The sequence below is a fragment of the Oncorhynchus tshawytscha genome, linkage group LG09 (genome assembly GCF_018296145.1).
Source record: "Oncorhynchus tshawytscha isolate Ot180627B linkage group LG09, Otsh_v2.0, whole genome shotgun sequence".
NCBI classification, from domain to species: domain Eukaryota; kingdom Metazoa; phylum Chordata; class Actinopteri; order Salmoniformes; family Salmonidae; genus Oncorhynchus; species Oncorhynchus tshawytscha.
The window spans coordinates 39,802,233-39,823,176 of NC_056437.1; the positions used below are offsets into that span (position 1 = coordinate 39,802,233).

Below are 20,944 nucleotides of genomic sequence, written 5' to 3' on the forward strand. Positions count from 1 at the left end.
GGGAATGAAACTGAGGAAGTGACAGATATAGGGGAGGTAATCAATGACGTGATGGAGTCCAGGTGAGTCCGATGAAGCGCGGGTGCGCGTAAAAATGGTGACAGTTGTGCGTAATGATGAGCAGCCTGGCGACCTCGAGCGCCAGAGAGAGGGAGCTGGAGCAGACGTGACAATTTCATTATTCAAAACAAAGCATTTACCTATTTTCTGTCCAAAAGAAACATTAGTGTTTTAAAGCTGTTTTTGATGTCCTCACTACAGCATTCCCAGAGTATGGTGACGCAGGTCCAAGTCCAATCCTACCTTACTGGCACATAGGATGGCCAATGTCAGACACAGACGACAGGACAGACACCCAGTGTAGGTCCCTGTTACTCACCAAAGTGAATTATTTTTAAAGTGAATGTAATTGAAGCAGCATTGATGCGTCGTGCTGCTTTGAAGACAAACAGTGTACCGCTATGTTCACATTACACCATACCCTTGTATGCAAAATGTGTTTGTGGTATTCTGTTGGTCTGCAGTGACCGCACCATCCCCAAGTCCAGGCTGATTACCTGGGACCCCTCTGAGGACTTTGTGAAGACCAGCCACATGGTCAACACACCTGTACAGACCATACACATCATGGGGAACCTGGGACCAGCGGGCAAGTGAGTAGCACAAGGGGAAAAACCACTATGTAGCCTATACACTTATTACACTGCTTTGTATGTAATAACTTTGAAGTAGATTCCAATTCAGGCATTGAAAAGTGGCCTTTTATTATTGTATTTCTCAGACTTGGCCAAAAGGAGAAGGAATGCTTGTTGTGCACGATAAGAGCAGATGGAAATGGAGTGGTTACCATCAAACCAGACTTCAACAAAGGCAAGGTGCCCTACAGGCCAGTGACCCGCACCTGCTGAAGTCAAAATGTTTTACCCCTAGCTCAAGTAAGGGTCACTTACTTGGTAGCAGAATTCATATATTCCCAGCCATTTACTGTGTTATGTGTGTTTGCACCCAAGGTTGAGACGGAGGGGGAGAAGAGGGAGGTGTGGCGTCAGACCAGAGGAGACGGAACAGCAACAGTGCATATATAGACGTGAGTGACTGAGTGTGTAGTGTTATTCACTGTTGGTGCACTGTAATAATACTTAGTATTATAGTTCATAATATAGTTATGAATATAGTTCATAATAATAGTATTATAATTCATCCCAAAATCAAAACTTGGAAGATGTTTTTGTATCCCAAAGTGGCCTCATGTCAGATTTGTCCTTATGCATGTACATACAGTACACTGATTAAATATTATTATAGCCTTTCAGGCAGGTTAGAGTTTTTCCTATGACGATGACCTCTCCTCTCTTTTCCTCCTTTCAGCGTTATGTACGTCATAAAGACTACCTCAACAGCTTGGTTGGCCAGGACTGAAATGGTATGCATGTAGTTTGTGACAGATCTTTAACACAAGTTGTTTCGTCAGCAAAGGTCATCTCAAATCCAATTTTATTTGTCACATGCGCCGAATACAACCTTACAGTGAAATGCTTATTTACAAGCCCTTAACCAACAATGCGGTTTAAGAAAAATAAGTGTTAAGTAAAAAATAGATCCTTTAAATAAAAGTAACAAATAATTCGAGAGCAGCAGTAAAATAACAATTGCGAGGCTATATACAGGGTGTACCGGTACAGAGTCAATGTGCGGGGGCACCAGTTAGTCGAGGTAATAGAGGTAATATGTACATGTAGGTAGAGGTAAAGTGACTATGCAAAGAGTAGCAGCAGCTTAAAACAGTGGGGGGGTGCAAAAAGTCTGGGTAGCCATTTGAATAGCTGTTCAGGAGTCTTATGGCTTGGGGGTAGAAGCTGTTAAGAAGTCTTTTGGACCTAGACTTGGCGTTCCGGTACCGCTTGCCATGTGGTAGCAGAGAGAACATTTTATGACTAGGGTGGCTGGAGTCTTTGATAGTTTTTAGGGCCTTCTTCTGACACCGCCTGGTATAGAGGTCCTGGATGGCAGGAAGCTTGGCTCCAGTGATGTACTGGGCCGTACGCACTACCCTCTGTAGTGCCTTGCGGTCAAAGTCCGACCAGTTGCCATACCAGGCAGTGATTCAACCAGTCAGGATGCTCTCGATGGTGCAGCTGTAGAATTGTTTGAGGATCTGAGGACCCATGACAAATCTTTTCAGTCTCTTGTGGGGAATAGGCTTTGTTGTGCCCTCTTCACGACTCTTGGTGTGTTTGGACCAAGATAGTTTGGTGATGTGGACACCAAGGAACTTGAAGCTCTCAACCTGCTCCACTACAGCCCGTCGATGAGAATAGGGGCGTGGTTAGTCCTCCTTTTCCTGTATTCCACAATCATCTCCTTTGTCTTGATCACATTGAGGAAGAGGTTGTTGTCCTTGCACCACATTGTCATGTCTCTGACCTCCTTATAGTCTTTCTCGTCGTTGTCGGTGATCAGGCCTACCACTGTTGTCACCGGCAAACTTAATGATGGTGTTGGAGTCGTGCCTGGCCGTGCAGTCATGACTGAACAGGGAGTACAGGAGGGGACTGAGCATGCACCCTCGAGGTGCCCCCGTGTTGAGGATCAGCGTGGCGGATGTGTTGTTACCTACCCTTACCACCTGGGAGCGGCCCGTCAGTTCCAGGATCCAGTTGTAGAGGGAGGGGTTTAGTCCCAGGGTCCTTAGCTTAGTGATGAGCTTTGAGGTGTTGGTGTTATCACCACTGGTGTTGATATCGTACTGGTGAGCAGATAACAATAACGCCCATCGCTGCATGTGGCTGGTTGCAAGCGACGGAATGCCGGTGTGAGGACCAACGATGGAGGTGAGGCGTCAGCAGTGTGAATCATTGGCCAAACAGAAACTGTTAACATTTCTTAACTCCAGCCACAATGGCAAGTGCTTCACGCTCTATCTGTGCATAATGTTGTTGATGAATTTCCTGCCAGTTTAGTTTGATCTTTTCCAGCCATGTGCGTCCTAGCAATGCTGGATGGTTGCCTTTCACAATGTAGAGTGATATCTTTACCTTCTGTTTGTTGAGCTCCACTGTAACAATCACACTTCCTCTCACTGGAACAATCTCACCGGTGTATGTTTTCAGCGTCATCTTTGTGGGCTGTAGTGTGAGGTGATGTAGTTTCTCCTTGTATACAGCCTCAGACAGCAAAGATATGGCTGCTCCAGTGTCCACTTGCATCCGTACTGCGTTTCCATCTAGTAGTGGTGTCACCCAGTATCCATTGTCTGAAATTGACATAACATGCAAAGATTCTTCCCCTTCAGACAGGGTATTATTTTGTTCATCCTCTGTGTGCTCATTTTATGCACTTTCTTTTTGTACTTCCTGAAGTCGCTTTTCCTTTGTTCAGTACTTTTGTTTGATTGTGTCATTTTGTTTTTACATGCATGTTCGATGTGACCCTTTTTTCCACAACTTCTGCAGTCTAAGTCTCTGCACCAACACTCCTCTGCTTGGTGACCTGGTTTCCCACAGCGATAGCATGGCTTCCCACCTCCTGCCTTGTTTTTTTTAACTCCGTAGACTATGCACTTTGGTCGATGCACTTAGCTGTTGTGCGTCTTTATTTGCCATTTCAATTGACGTACTCGCTTCTATTGCTCTCTGCAATGTTAAGTTACTCTCAGTCAAAAGGCATTTCTGAATTGCCTTGCTGCGCATGCCACACACGAACCTCACGTATAGTGTCACTCATTGATCGCCCAAATTCACACAGTGTTCAGATCACTGTTTCAATACAGCCACAAACTGTGAGATTGATGCCCCTCCTCTTGATTTCTCTTATGAAACCGGAATCTCTCTGCGATTATCAGTAGTTTGGGAGAATAATGTCCTTTTATTAAGGTAGCCACAATTTCATCATATGATTTATCACCAGGTTTTTCAGGCGTGACTAGGCTGCGCAGAAGATTGAATGTTTTTCCTCCCATAACAGTCAGAAATGTTGGCACAACGACTTCTGCTTTAATTCCATGCCAACACAAAGTACTCAAAACGTTCTGTGTAAGAACTCCATTGTTCCACAGATTCATAAAATGTTCCTATATTTCCAATCAATGCAGACATTTTCAGTTTATTTTTCTCTCTCACACTTTTCAGACGATCCTTTACTCCCAGACCCTTTTTTTCCTTTCTTTTAACTCACGCTGACTTCACTTTCTCCCGCAGCGAAACTCTTCCTATCCCTCGAGGCTCTCGTTGCTGTGACATTAAAGGCTAGCTAGCATCACTCGACTGGCTAGCTCCACGTTTTGTTTGCGCCTTTCTACAGCCCCCAAAATTAGAATTTACCTCAGACTTTCTGCAGAAGATGATGAGCACAAACGTGAGAACGTTTCTTCCTCGTCGCCAGTTTTGTTGTATAGCACACTGTATTACTTATACAACTAATGTAAGGACAGGACATGAGACGGGAGTAGAAATTAACGTGGGCATTGTTTAATGCATTTCACAGGGAGAACATTCCGAGCATTTCAACGTAGGTAAGCAAGGGGGTTTACAGGTGCCCTAATGGGACAAAACTAGAATATCAATACACAACCCTTCCGGGTTAGAGTCCCGCTCCTTGAAAGAGGCAGTTCTACCCTTTAGCTCAGTGCAGATGTTGCCTGTAATTCAATGGCTTCTGGTTGGGGTATATACGTACAGTCATTGTGGGGACGACGTCATCGATGCACTTATTGATGAGGCCGTTGACTAATGTGGTGCCATCGGAAGAATCCCAGGAACATATTCCAGTCTGTGCAAGCAAAACAGTCCTGTAGTTTAGCATCTGCTTCATCTGAGCACTTTTTTATTGACCGAGTCACCAATGCTTCCTGCTTTAATTTTGGCTTGTAAGCAGGAATCAGGAGGTTAAAATTATGGTCAGATTTGCCAAATGGAGGGCAAGGGAGAGCTTTGTACACATCTCTGTGTGTGGAGTAAAGTTGTTCTACATTTTTTTCCCCCTCTGGATGGACATTTAACATGCTGGTAGAAATGAGGTCAAACTGATTTAAGTTTCCCTCCATTAATGTCCCCGGCCACTAGGAGTGCCGCCTCTGGATGAGCGTTTTCCTGTTTGCTTATGGCGGTATACAGCTCATTGAGTGCGATCTTAGTGCCAGCATCGGTCTGTGGTGATGTGTAGACAGCTACCTAAAATACAGATGAAAACTCTCTAGGTAGATAGTGTGGTCTGCAGCTTATCATTAGATACTCTAGCTCAGGCGAGCAAAACCTTGAGGCTTCCTTAGATATCGGGCACCAGCTGTTGTTCACAAATATACATAGACCGCAACCCCTTGTCTTACCAGAGGATGCTTTTCTATCCTGCCGATAGTGTAAAACCTGCCAGCTGTATGTTATGATGTCGTTCAGCCACGACTCTGTGAAACATAAGATATTACAGTTCTTAATGTCCCGTTGGTAGGATATACGTGCTTTTAGTTTGTCTCATTTATTTTCCAGCTATTGTACGTTGGCTAACAGTACGGATGGCAAGGCAGATTAGCCACTCGTGGCCAAATCCTCACATGGCACCCCGATCTCCTTCTGCGAAATCTACATATTTTTTCCTACAAATGACGGGGATGAGGGCCTGTTCAGTGTGTCTGGAGTAAATCCCTCTCGTCTGACTCATTAAACAAAAATTATTTGTCCAATTCAAGGTGGGTAATCGCTGTTCTGATGTCCAGAAGCTCTTTTCGGTCATAAGAGACAGTAGCAGCAACATTATGTACAAAATAAGTTTCAATCAATGCGAAAAAACAAACAAAATAGCATGGTTGGTTAAGAGCCAATAAAACGGCAGCCATCCTCTCTGGCACCAGTACAACTTTATTAGTCCATGTTACGGGGAACAAAAGGAATTTGTTTTTCTGAAGGGGTTGGTCACAGATCTGCCAGTTCAGATCAAATCACACGTTTTGTTGCCTGACTCAGGACTCAAACCAGTGACCTTTCAGTTACTGGACTAATTCTCTATCTTCCACCTTCTGACACTTCTAGCATGGGCTTCCTAGGCAAAGTTCCCTTTACACTATCCCATGTGCGTAGCAAACATGAGTCTGTCTTATGACCTGTTAATGAGGTAGTCCTGCGTGCAACTTTAAAATCAGTGTCACCCTCAGCTCAAGAGGGCATTACCTCTTGGTCTAATGGTCAAGACACTGGTTTTTCCCATGGGAGGCCCAGGTACAGATCCTGCCCATGAAATGTGCACACCTCTCCCAAAGCACAATTCCACCGCTTCCACCAATGTAGTGTTTTTTTGCAAACAGCAATGGTGTAATGCCCCTTTTTGTCTCAAACCCGGGTCTCCCTGCCCGTAGGCAAACAAATATATTTTAGTAAAGTTGCTACAGAACGTGAGTCAGTTGAGACCTCCTTCCTTTGGGAGAGCATGCCTCCACACGTCTTTATAGCAAGTCTCTCACGTGTACACACATCTTTGATGGCTTCACTGGCACTTTCCCACTTCTGATACCAATGTAACAAATTTGGGGGTAGCTCCAACTGGGCCTCGAACCCCGGTCCAGCGACTAGCAAGCCAACCTTATCCATTACACCAAGAGATCAGCAGGTGGTAAGTGTTGGGTTAAGCTTGCTACAATATATACATATATAGGGCAATGTGTGATCTGGGTGAGGCAGCATTGCCACTTAGTGCTCCCAACACAGCAAAACACAATCTTTACCTTCTTTAACCTTAACTAACCTAAAGTCAAATACATTTAGACAAACCACCACATGAGCAGCAAGTTTAGGGTTAATGGAGTGAAGTGGGTAATGGGTAGGACCACCAGTATGAACTATGTCTATACATGGATGGATGCTCTTCATCAACACCATCTTTTCTGTGAAACTAGATATCAGCAATCAATCAACAAGACTAATGAAATGGGGCAAATGAAGACATTAGAACTGCTAAAGGTAATATATTATATTCTGAAACCAATTTCTTACTGGTAGATTTTGTACATGATCTGTCAATCCTGAGAGCGACGCTCTCTCTCCTCCCCTTCTCCCCATCTCTCTTTTGCATGTGCTGGTGCGACGTTTCCCCTAGATCCAGATCTAGGATCAGCTTCCCCTCTCCAAACCTAACAAGGACCATTCGCGGGGGGAATTCAAACCTGATTCAAAGCCAGGGTCTATTTGGGGAACTTGTCCCCTCCCCCACAACACTACACGTGGATGCGGCTTCCTCAGTTCACCATGCTCATAAAGAAAACAGCAGTGTATTTCAGCTGTAAGTATTTTGCAGTTACTAGCGATATTATTTTAAATGAATTTACCTAGCTTCGTTATTATTTAACAATAACTCGGCCAATGTAGCTGTAGCGGGCTACATTTCGTCGATGCATGGAAAAGTATTAGCTATGTTGAAGCATTATGTTAGCTTGCTAGCAGCTAGCTAGCGAGCCATTTTTCCTGGCTATACTGATAGGTTAATTAGCCAGCTAGCTGCTAAAGGTTGCTGGAGTAGACATTAATACATTTCGGAATGGATTATTATTGCATTGCTTATCTTTGCTATGATGTCTTAGATGTTCTCATATGGAAGAATGTTGTGTTGCGCATAATGTTAAATAACTCCATAGGAGTAATGTTAAACTAGCTACTGGTAGCTACCTACATTGTAATGCAAATGTGGTCCTAGCTCGGTTGCTTTCCTGTGGCATGCCGAGTTATTTGCACAAGTCACAATGTGAGACATTTTGTTTAGAGGTGATTGTATTTTGAAATGGCAGCTAGGGATAGGCATTTGCTATTCAAATATGGATATCACTATTCACTATCACTATTCACTATTCAAATATGGATATCCGGAAGGTCCAAATACATTTGTTTGTTTGTTGTGAAAACATGTTTTATTTGCTGCAGGACTGGTAGAGACAGTGCGGTGCTAGAAGGGAAGGTTTGATTGGGAGAGACAGTTGTTGCTGTCATAGGTAATCTGTCATACTATACATGTATTAATGACATGTCTATTTTAAAATTGTTCTCCTCAGAACATGGATAAAAGCAGGAATCTCTCTTGCCAGGGTATGTAAGCCAACCGTCAACCACCCCCTCATTTCCTGCATTTTAAAGTTGCAAAATCAATTTTTTGACCTGCAATTGAATGATATATACCCATTGATTCTTGAAGAATATAACTTATAAATGCCTCATGAGCTTAGTTCAACAGTTGTACCCCATCAGAACTCTGCATATAAGCTGAGTTTTACTTCAATGTGGGTAAACAAAGTAAATGTAAACAAACACTCTATAGCCTCAAAACATGGTTAAACATGGATCAATCCACTAATGGGAGGGAAATGTAGCCTCAAAATGAGCTGTTATTGGCAGAGAGATTTCAAACTCTTTGTAATTGGTCTATTAACTTAGACCACCTGGTGACGTCACCAAGCAAGCCAAAGCCCCACCAATGCAAAACCTGCTGATTTAGAATGTCTTATGTAGATTGTATTTTCAATAGATCATCAGCTGTTGTACAAATATGATACAAAACACCAGCTGAGTGACACCGGCTGCATCAGTGAGTATGAACCTGACAGCAAAAGCTCGAATGACAGATGTTCAGAACTCACTCAGCCTGGTAATTCTGAGACGGTAGACACCGGCTGCTTTCGTAAGCAAGGGAACATCCGCAGTCTACCGTCAAACTTACCAGGCTGAGCAAAAATGTAATGTCGTTGCTTGCTAATATGTGGATTTGTTGTTACTCTTATGTATGTTCCATCCTTTTGTGTTTTTCAGGCAAGCCTGGGAAAGAACTGAGAAAACGTACTAAAGAGTCAAGACAGACACCAGAAAGAGGCCCAAGAAGACTTGGATGCAGGAACAGAGGACAGCGAGGGATGTTCAGAACTCACTCAGTCCGGTAAGTTGGTGAGGGTACACTTCGAGACTGCTTACCTGACACGGAGGAAGTCTATTCTTTTTATCTCCTCTCCCTTACCTTCCCTATGCCCCCCTCCCCTATTGTGTTGGACCGTCATGTGTTTTAATTGTTTCTTTGTTTACGATTAGGTTTGGAGAATGACTTCTCAACCCAAGACTAAGAGCAGCTGTAAGAAAGCATCAGTTTGGAAGCATTTGGGAAAATGTAAAGTGCTAAAGAAGGTTCCCGGCAAAGAGGATTGACTGTTATGGGTCAGAGCCAGCTCTCACAAACAGCACATGGAAAGACATGAAAACCTGGTGCACAACAAAATGCAAAGAGAAAAGGCTCTCCGCAGCCGGTAAAAGGCTAGCATGCCACGAAGATGAAGTTCACACAGGTGAATGGGAGAGTTGTAAAAGACAAAAAGCTTTTTAGACATAGCTCCAAAATGCAGGTGCTAGTTGAGCTCGTGAGCTAGTTCTGTTTTGTGGTGGAAAACTTAGTGTGTCGAGCATAATACGTCAACCCTGTTACCAATAGATAAGGCTAGACATTTTTTAGCAATTTCATTTTTTTGTCTGAAACGTCCAATTCAAAAGCTTCCATTCCCCTTGTCACAAGGGATTTATGCATGATTTAATATGAAACCCTGCCTCCCGAGTGGCGCAGTGGTCTTAGGCGCTGCATCGCAGTTGCTAGCTGTGCCGCTATAGATCCTGGTTCGAGTCCAGGAGACCCATGGGTTGGCGCACAATTGTCCCAGCGTCGTCCTGGTTAGGGGAGGGTTTGTCTGGCAGGGATGTCCTTGTCCCATTGCGCTCTAGCAACTCCTGTGGCGGGCCGGGCGCATGCATGCTGACACGGTCGCCAGACGAAGGCTAGCATGCCACGAAGATGAAGTTCACACAGGTGTACGGTGTTTCCTCCGACACATTGGTGTGGCTGACCTCCGGGTTAAGCGGGCATTGTGTCAGGAAGCAGTGCAGCTTGGCAGGGTCGTGTTTCGGAGGACGCATGGCTCTCTACCTTCGCCTCTCCCGAGTCCGTAGGGAGTTGCAGCAATGAGACAAGACTAACTACCAATTGGATACCATGAAAATTGGAGAGATAAAGGGGTTAAAAGGAAAAAAATTAACAAAAAAATATAATATGAAACCCTGTTATGGTCAGCCTTTACTTAATAGGCACTTATTGTAGTCATTTTTTTATTTAATCTCTTGAGATGGGAAACCATTTTCTACTTTTGTTTTTATTCATTTGAATATGGTCTTTATTTTATTTATTAATTTCACCTTTATTTAACCAGGTAGGCAAGTTGAGAACAAGTTCTCATTTACAATTGTGACCTGGCCAAGATAAAGCGACACAGAGTTACACATGGAGTAAAACAAACATACAGTCAATAATACAGTATAAACAAGTCTATATACGATGTGAGCAAATGAGGTGAGATAAGGGAGGTAAAGGCAAAAAAAGGCCATGGTGGCAAAGTAAATACAATATAGCAAGTAAAACACTGGAATGGTAGATTTGCAGTGGAAGAATGTGCAAAGTAGAAATAAAAATAATGGGGTGCAAAGGAGCAAAATAAATAAATGAAATACAGTAGGGAAAGAGGTAGTTTGGGCTAAATTATAGGTGGGCTATGTACAGGTGCAGTAATCTGTGAGCTGCTCTGACAGTTGGTGCTTAAAGCTAGTGAGGGAGATATGTGTTTCCAGTTTCAGAGATTTTTGTAGTTCGTTCCAGTCATTGGCAGCAGAGAACTGGAAGGAGAGGCGGCCAAAGAAATAATTGGTTTTGGGTGTTGACCAGAGAGATTTTCCTGCTGGAGCACGTGCTACAGGTGGGTGATGCTATGGTGACCAGCGAGCTGAGATAAGGGGGGACTTTACCTAGCAGGGTCTTGTAGATGGCCAGTGGGTTTGGCGACGAGTATGAAGCGAGGGCCAGCCAACGAGATGAGCGTACAGGTCGCAATGGTGGGTAGTATATGGGGCTTTGGTGACATAACGGATGGCACTGTGATAAGACTGCATCCAATTTGTTGAGTAGGGTATTGGAGGCTATTTTGTAAATGACATCGCCGAAGTCGAGGATTGGTAGGATGGTCAGTTTTACAAGTATGTTTGGGAGCATGAGTGAAGGATGCTTTGTTGCGAAATAGGAAGCCAATTCTAGATTTAAATTTGGATTGGAGATGTTTGATGTGGGTCTGGAAGGAGAGTTTACATTCTAACCAGACACCTAGGTATTTGTAGTTGTCCACGTATTCTAAGTCAGAGCCGTCCAGAGTAGTGATGTTGGACAGGCGGGCAGGTGCAGGCAGCAATCGGTTGAAGAGCATGCATTTAGTTTTACTTGTATTTAAGAGCAATTGGAGGCCACGGAAGGAGAGTTGTATGGCATTGAAGCTTGCCTGGAGGGTTGTTAACACAGTGTCCAAAGAAGGGCCAGAAATATACAGAATGGTGTCGTCTGCGTAGAGGTGGATCAGAGACTCACCAGCAGCAAGGGCAACATCATTTATGTATACAGAGAAGAGAGTCGGTCCAAGAATTGAACCCTGTGGCACCCCATAGAGACTGCCAGAGGTCCGGACAGCAGACCCTCCGATTTGACACATTGAACTCTTATCAGAGAAGTTGTTGGTGATCCAGGCGAGGCAATCATTTGAGAAACCAAGGCTGTCGAGTCTGCCGATGAGGATGTGGTGATTGACAGAGTCTAAAGACTTGTTTCTTATCAATGGCGGTTAAGATATCGTTTAGGACCTTGACTACACTCAATAAGTAGGAGTAACTTACAAAGCTCTGGACATTGTTCTTTTTTTATGACTTGAGCCTGTTCTCGGCTATACTGGTCTGTATTTCTGCCATGCTGTCTATATTTTCGGCCATCTATCCTGTGCATTTCTTGAATGCCACTTTCAACCTCCAAGTCATTCAGCCAACTGTCCAGGTCTACTGCCTTAAGATCACCTTCACTGCAGTTTCTCTTCATCACTTGGATCAGTGCCCTCACCTGCTCGCCCATCCTCTTGATCTTCGTAGCCACGTCTTCATCACTCAGTCTCTCCTTCCTCCTCCCCATCCACTTTGCAATCCATCCTCTACAGCATCTCTCATTCTTCTTCTGCCTCTTGGTTGATGTCCTCACCATCATTGTGCGTCTTCAGACCTTCCTCCAGGTTGAGTTCTATTGAGGTCAGGTTCTCTTTGATCCTCCTCAGACTCTCCTTGTTAGTGTTTGTCCACTGTGTCTTCTTGTCCAGCTGCTGCCTGCAGGGCCAGACAGTGGGGACCACCTCCATCTGGCGTGACACCTTCTTCAGGTCACTCACAGAGGCAGAGAGGAGGATGTTGGGCTTGGCCACAATAATCTCAACAGATATAGGGTCAAAACACTGAGATGTGACGCGCGCACACACAAATTTAAGAGATGCCTACCAGTCGATGGTCCTTCAGTGGTCCTTGTGGTTCCTTTGGAGGCTCTGGACTGTCCTCAGTAGAGGCGTCATTGCCATCATCAAGCTGTGTGTCAGAGAGCTAGCTGGTCATAGTCCATTCTCCACATTCAGTGAAAGAGTTACTCAAAAATGTGCGTGTGTAAGTGGGGGGGAGAGACAGACAGGTCATCGTCCTCGTCCATTTCCCTCACTTCAAACTTTGTCACTTTTCCATCCTCAACTTTCAGCGGTGGTGTCCTCTTTTCATGATCCTCATCATCACACTGTGTATCAGAGTCAACATGTCAGAGACCATCCTCCTCACAGTGATGTCACTCAACAGACATGTACAGTAGGGTACAACTCTTTTACCTCCGATTCACAGTGAGTGAAGGAGTAGATGGAAAAGTCATCAGAACTGGAGGATGAGATCACGTCATCATATTTTCTCTCTATCAGCCGATTCACCCTTCCAGACTGAGGAGACAGAGAGAGGCATGTAGTCATGGCAGCCATAGAATACACTGGCATTGACCCTCAAGGAAATGTAGAATATGTAGGCAATCCAACATGGTTGTACAAGTAGTGAGTAATACATGGGTAACTGAAAATGCAATAAATGCAACTCCCATAACATTAGGGGTGGGGCTAAAGACCTTCCATAGAATAGATTCTTTAGCATCTCGAATGGATGATTGTCAATTCAACCAAGCCAACCAAAATGGCCATATGAATCAACAGATTGATCTATCTGTTGTGTGTAATGGAACAGCAGAGATGACCTGGCTGAGAGGCTTTGGATTGATGTTCCATCCGTCCCTGGATGTCTGGTCCTGCCCACAGCTCACAATGATTGGCTATAAACAGTAAAGAATTAATTAAACACTGCTTTGCTCATTGCAGAATGTATAACTAATGTGCATGTGTTACTGATTTCAGTTTGAAATGACTTACAGGTTTTGTTCTTCTGTACACCTTGTCGGTTGGCCACATCACAGAATCAGGGGTGTTTACCCTCATTGGATTAATCCGTCAACACATCACTCAATTTAAAAGGTGATAATATAACAAAAACAGGACAAAACAGACATGTATTGTATATTTACCACATAAGGGCTGCGTCTTAAAGCTCTTTTGATTCTCTCATTATTACGATCCATTGCTTTCTGGGGGAAACATTTCCATCAATATTGTATGTATATATATATATATAATATATATATGTGTGTATATACACCGATTTGGATAACATTAACTTAAGAGACCACTGCAAAATGATTCGTTTCTCTGGGTTGACTATTTATAGGTATGCGTTTGGGTAAAATGAACATTTTTGTTTTATTCTATAAACTACTGACATTTCTCCCAAATTAAAATATTGTCATTTAGAGCATTTATTTGCAGAAAATTACAACTGATCAAAATAACAAAAACAGATGCGGTGTTGTCAGACCTCGAATAATACTAATATTTTAACTTAGGAAGAGTTCTGAAATCATTATTTGGTGGAATAACCCTGATTTTCAATCACAGCTTTCATGCGTCTTGGCCACCAGTCTTTTACGTTGGTGTTGGGTGATTCAAGCAGCTTGGCTTTGTTTGATGGCTTGTGACCATCCATCTTCCTCTTGATCACATTCCAGAAGTTTAATGGGGTTCAAGTCTGGAGACTGGGCTGGACATGACAGGGTCTTGATCTGGTGGTCCTCCATCCACACCTTGATTGACTTGACTGTGGCTTGGAGCATTGTCCTACTGGAAAAAAACAATCCTCAGAGTTGGTGAACATTGTCAGAGCAGAAGGAAGCAAGTTTTCTTCCAGGACAACCTTGTACGTGGCTTGATTCATGCGTCCTTCACAAAGATAAATCTGCCCGATTCCATCCTCCACCAAATTTAACACTGGCTTGTAGGCCTTTCCAGGTCTCCGTCTAACCATTAGACGACCAGGTGTTGGGCAAAGCTGAAAATTGGACTCATCGGAGAAGATGACCTTACTCCAGTCCTCTACTATGGTCTTTTGAAAACCTCAGCCTGGCACTTCTTTGCTTCTCATTGATGAAGGGCTTTTTTCTAGCTTTGCACAACTTCAGCCTGCCCCTAGGAGCCTGTTTCAAACCATCCTCACTGTGCACTTCACCTCAGCTGCATTTGCCATTCTTTTTGTAGGTTAACTGCCTTGTTCAGGGGCAGAATGACAGATTTTTACCTTGTCAACTCTGGGATTCGATCTTGAAACCTTTTGGTTACTAGTCCAACGCTCTAACCACTAGGCTACCTGCCACCCCAATGAACTGCTGTCTTTGAAATTTTAAGGATGGAAGCATCCTGTATCCCTCTGCCAGTAAAGCCCTTTTCCTCACTCAAAATGTTCCTTTTCAACTCTTCTGGCATAGTTAATGGTTATTTTTGGATTCCAATTACTTTTGAGGTACTACTAGCACTGATATAAACATCCAGCTGGTCCTATTGCAAGAGGATAGTGATGACCACAGCAGTGGTTTTTATACTTTTCCTCGTTAAATAAGATTTGGTTCAGGTGATCACCTAATCAGTACCCCATTCAGTAGAATGAGGTGTGCTTGTGTTGGAAATCAACAGACACTGGAATGGAATTTCTGCCATACATGTAGAGATTCTGATTACAGAAACATTTGTTAATTCTTTCCAGAGCTCTGAGTGTATGTGGTACCCTGTATACAGGTTGGGAAGGCTGTGCGCCAAAGGCCAAAGGTTACCTGCAACAACCTGAGTGAGGAAAGAGATTATACAGATGAAATCAAATCTGAACACAGTGTATGTAGGGAATTAATGCTTGGTTACGTCATAATACGTCACAGCTTTATGACTGCGCATAATACATTGCAAGAGAAAGGCTTGTGTGGAGCCTAACTAGTGGTATTGTCTTCTCACTGGTTGTAGCTAGCTGAATAACGAAAGTGATGTACATATTTCCTACTGACTGAGTAATGGTTGTATCGATGGTTGGTTGGATGTTTTTTTTTTTTACATAGATAGGCTAACAGGATATCAATAGAAAGAAACCATTCCTTGCCCCCCCAAAAATAATTTTGCACTTTGAGTAACAAGCACTAAGGGACCACAATGGAATTCGTTGATTTTCTTGTGTTGTCCCTGACACGTTTTATTTTATTAAACAGTTTTCTTTTTTTTACTAAACTGTCAAATATATCTATCTCACTTTCTATCTAACTCAAATGGGCTGTTGAGAACTCTGATCATCACATTTCAGGCACAAGCCAGCAGGTGGCAGTGTCTTTAAATGCAGCACTGCCTTCATGATCTGAGCATCAAATAACTTTGGTTGTGAACGTGATTAATAAAAATGCGGAAGTCCATTACATTTGCTTTGGTTTAGCAATCTATCTACCCTGTCTTAGTTAAAGTGTTGTGCAATATTGGAGGACAGGTGTCGTAACTGACATTTTTGTATTGTGCTTGATTATCCACTGATATTAGTTTGACATATGTACTGAGCATCAAAAATCAGTTTTGAAAGATGTGGTGGAAGAATTTGGGGTGAGCTGTTGTAACTTCTCAAGGGATATGTTCTGTGTTGGACTGTGATGTTATGCGTTTCATAGACTACTGGTATGTCTGCGTCCTAACACAAGGCCATTGTGTTCCGGAACTATTGATTTATAGAAAAAACTGTTGTGTGAATACAATATGATTGTATTATCACCTCCCACTATATAAGGGACATGTAACCATTTCATCCTTGCTGAGAAATTAGAGGTGGCTCTCCTCTGCAGCTGCTTGTATTAAATATGTTTATTACATTGTTAAATATAGGATTATCACCACAGCAAGCAAAGTACTTGGAGTCAAACAGACAGGCCTGGCTGAGATCTTTTAGTTCAGGGTCCTCCGCAAGTCTCACAATCATTTTAGACCCAAGCCACCCCTTGTACCCGGACTTTGAACCACTCCCCAATGGGCACAGGTATAGGGCACCCCTCAGCAAGAAAAACAGAACTAGACAATCATTTGTGCCAGGTGTGATATCCCTCCTAAATAGCTTGGGCTGATGTTCCTATCGAATCAGTAAGGCCAGCAGGCTAGTCATTTTTTAAATGTTTTATTGGTATGTAACTGTTATGAAAGTTGTATTGTAATTTTGTTTTGTATTAAAACTCCACTTTAAACGTGTACATGACACTGCAACAAAATTTCCCCATGGGGACAATAAAGTCAGTAAGTAAACCCTGCCTTAATCTTGGAATAGAATTTTCCACAACTGTGGTTCAGGGGTTCAAGAGTTTTACTCCTGAGTTGAGGCTAACGAGTGGCATTGATCCTGTTATTATCATGTAATTTGTTTTGTTTATTGTCAATACATGTCTCAGGTTATCAAAGGATGCCTTCAGTCTTGGAACTACAGTTTTTGGCGATGGGCATGGTAAGTTAGCAAGGAGGAGCTGAGTGACACAAGCTCATCACATACCCCTTCCACCACAAGACAGTGACCCAGATACGCCTCAGCATTCGGCTTCTGGTGCTCCTCTGGTGGGATTGAGAAGAGTGTGGGCACTGTTTGGTTCCTCATGTTTCAGCTGCTCTCTATCAGCACAGGGGTGTTGTACACATTGGTGCAGCTGGCTTCTGTGTGAAGAAGCAGTGTGGCTTGGCAGGGTTGTGTTTCGGAGGACGCATGGCTCTCGACCTTTGCCTTTCCCAAGTCCGTAGAGGAGTTGCAGCGAAGGGACAAACTGTAACTACCAATTGGATGTCACAAAAAAAAATTAAAAGCACCAAAACATTTTTATAATTAATTGGTCGTTGTGCACAGTAAAGAGAAGCCATAAATTACTCCCTAGTCTTAAGTATAGCAAATCAATAATGATTATTTATTTACAATTGCATGTCTTCAAGTTATACTGTTTATATACAAATAGCTATTTTGCATAAACAACTGGATCAAGTGGTAATAGTCATGTAACAGGTCATGAAATACTTATTTTCCACCATAATTTGCAAATAAATTCATTAAAAATCCTACAATGGGATTTTCTGGATTTTTTTTTCTCATTTTGTCTGTCAGAGGTGAAGTGTATATATGATGAAAATTACAGGCCTCTCATCTTTTTAAGTGGGAGAACTTGCACAATTGGTGGCTGACTAAATACTTTTTTGCCCCACTGTATCTGATCTAAAAACAATAACACAAACATTAGTTATGCATTCTGCAATGAGAAAAGCAGTGTTTAATTTGTTCTTTACTGTTTACAGCCAATCATTGTGAGCTGTGGGCAGGTCATCTCTGCTATTCCCATAGAGACACAACAGATAGGTCAATCTGTTGATTCATATGGCCATTTTGGTTGGCTTGGTTGAATTGACAATCATCCATTCAAGATGCTAAAGAATCATATACTATGGAAGGTCCTTGAGAGTAAATGCCAGTGTATTCTATGGCTGCCATGAGAACATGCCTTTCTGTCTCCTCAGTCTGGAAAATTGAATTTAATCAGAAGCCATTGCCAGATTTCTAGATTGGGCTGCGCTCAGAGTATCCTGCCTTGGCAAATCGCCTGTTAAGACACTGATGCACTTTGCAACCACGTACCTATTTGAGAGTGGATTCTCATCCCTCACTAGCATGAAAACTAAATACAGGCACAGACTGTGTGTGGAAAATGACTTAAGACTGAGACTCTCTCCAATACAACCCAACATTGCAGAGATATGTGCATCCTATCAAGCACACCCTTCTCATTAACCTGTGGTGAGTTATTCACAATTTTCGATGAACAAATAAAGTTTTATATGTAAGATAGCTAAATAAAGAGTAAAATTATTGATAATTAATATATTCTTATTTGTGCCCTGGTCCTATAAGAACTCATTGTCACTTTCCACGAGCCGAGTTGTGACAAACTCACACTCGTTCTTATGTTTAATAAATGTATCGTATAGTGTGTGTGTGGCAGGCTTACAGTGATGGCAAAAAACAACATTTGAGAGTGCGCTGACCCTGATGCTAGAGGGGGTACGTAGCTGGAGGTTGAATATTTGAAGGGGTACGGGACTATAAAAAGTTTGGGAACCACTGCCCTAGATGTTAACCTATTTCATTTGGGTGAGGGGTTATTATGGAAAAAAAATGATTCTCTATTTTGGAATAAACCAATAGATTTTTTTTATAAAATAAAGAGTGCAGCCAGACCTTTGTTGTTTTCCATCAGATTAGAAAAGTTGGAGATAATTGTCACGCCCTGGTCGAAGTATTTTGTGTTTATCTTCATTTATTTGGTCAGGCCAGGGTGTGGCATGGGTTTTTGTATGTGGCGTGTATGTATTGGGATTGTAGCTTAGTGGGGTGTTCTAGTTAAGTCTATGGCTGTCTGAAGTGGTTCTCAATCAGAGGCAGGTGTTTATTGTTGTCTCTGATTGGGAACCATATTTAGGCAGCCATATTCTTTGAGTGTTTTGTGGGTGATTGTCCTTAGTGTCCTTGTTCCTGTCTCTGTGTTAGTTTACACAAGTATAGGCTGTTTTGGTTTTCGTTACGTTCATTACGTTCTTTGTTTTGTAGTGTTTGTTTTGATTCGTGTTTACGTTTGTTTATTAAACATGGATCGCAATCTACACGCTGCATTTTGGTCCGACTCTCCTTCACCACAAGAGAACCGTTACAATAATATACATTAAATGTTACACATTGTTTTTGTAGACCCACACCAATTTGCATACCGCCCAAACAGATCCACAGGTGATGCAATCTCTATTGCACTCCACACTGCCCTTTCCCACCTGTACAACACGCTGATCCTCAACACTGGAGCCCCTCAGGGGTGTGTGCTCAGTCTCCTCCTGTACTCCCTGTTCACCCACGACTGCTTGGCCATGCACAACTCCAACACCATTATTAAGATTGCAGACTATGCAACAGTGGTAGGCCAAATCACCGACAACGACGAGACAGCCTATAGGGAGGGTTCAGAGACCTGGACGGGTGGTGCCAGAATATCAACCTATCCCTCAACGTAACCAAGACTAAGGAGATGATTGTGGACTACAGGAAAAGGAGGATCAAGCACGCCCCCATTCTCATCAATGGGGCTGTAGTGGAGCAGGTTGAGAGCTTCAAGTTCCTTGGTGTTGTCGTGGAAATTTCCTCTATTTACCAAATCATGAGAGCAAACCACACACAAGTCAGAGTTAGTTATCACAAAGTCCATTTTTAATTATATGAGCTCTATCACAACCCTGTGACTCTCAGATCAATTCAGTGTCTATCAATGAATTCTCTGAGAGTCCCTTCCACATTTCAACTGAGATCCTTTATAGCAAAGACACGCACAGGATAAGACAGCATTGGCATAATTCATCGTTCAGCTGTGTCTCCTAAAACATGTTATTTTCTCAAACCAGAACCATAAACCAATCCTCCATATCAACAGGCATATATCAAATCCATCCTATCTTGACAAGATCACAGAGACACACTGACTGGCACACAGACATTGTGGAGCCAAGAGATACACGCTTGACCTCTCCCCTCTCTCCGGCCCAAGCAACTTAGTCTTGACATAGAAGCTCTTTTACAGCTCTTTTATGCTGCTGCTACTCTCTGTTTATCATATATGCATAGTCACTTTAACCTTACCTTCATGTACATACTATCTCAATTAGCCTGACTAACCGGTGCCCCCTCACATTGGCTACCCGGACTATCTGCATTGTGTCCCGCCAACCCCTCTTTTATGCTACTGCTACTCTCTGTTTATCATATATGCATAGTTACTTTAACCATACCTTCATGTACATACTACCTCAATCAGCCCGACTAACCGGTGGCTGTATATAGCCTTGCTACTGTTATTTTTCACTGTCTTAGTCTTGACATAGAACCAGATGCACCCAGCCCCGCCACAGTATTATACAAAAATAACATTCTGATTAGAAGTAACTTACAAACATATGATGAATATAAAAAGACCTCACCTAGCAGCAAACTAATTCTGATTATTCCAGCAGTGTCCATCACTCAATAAACTGAAATGTATCCAAACACACAGAGACAGTTGTGAAGAGGGCATGACAAAGCCTATTCCCCTTCAGGAAACTAAAAAGATTAGGCATGGGTCCTCAGAACCTCAAAAGGTTCTACAGCTGCAACATCGAGAGCGTCCTGACTGGTTGCATCACTGCCTGGTACGGCAACTGCTCGGCCTCCAACCGCAAGGCACTACAGAGGGTTGTGCGTACGGCCCAGTACATCACTGGGGGTTAAGCTGCCTGCCATCCAGGACCTCTACACCAGGCGGTGTCAGAGGAAGACCCTAAAAATGGTTAGAGACCCCAGCCACTCCAGTCATAGACTGTTCTCTCTACTACCACATGGCAAGCGGTACCTGAGCGCCAAGTCTTGGACCAAAAGGCTTCTCAACAGTTTTTCCCCCCAAACCATAAGACTCCCGAACAGCTAATCAAATGGCTACCCTGACTATTTGCATTGTGTGCCCCCCCCCCAAACGCTCTTTTATGCTGCTGCTACTCTCTGTTTATCATATATGCATAGTCACTTTAACCATACCTTCATGTACATACCACATCAATCAGCCC

General features: G+C 43.0%; 1 long non-coding RNA gene across 1 annotated transcript in view; it reads left to right on the plus strand.

The window, feature by feature from the left end:
• Positions 1-311: 311 nt before the first annotated feature.
• The window catches only part of LOC121847164, a 50,293-nt gene continuing 29,660 nt past the window's right edge, over positions 312-20,944 (plus strand). Inside the window, exons 1-6 of the long non-coding RNA XR_006084091.1 lie at positions 312-653; positions 782-875; positions 1,011-1,087; positions 1,369-1,423; positions 8,778-8,901; positions 9,051-9,301. This is a non-coding gene — a long non-coding RNA (uncharacterized LOC121847164). The remainder of the gene's footprint in view (positions 654-781; positions 876-1,010; positions 1,088-1,368; positions 1,424-8,777; positions 8,902-9,050; positions 9,302-20,944) is intronic.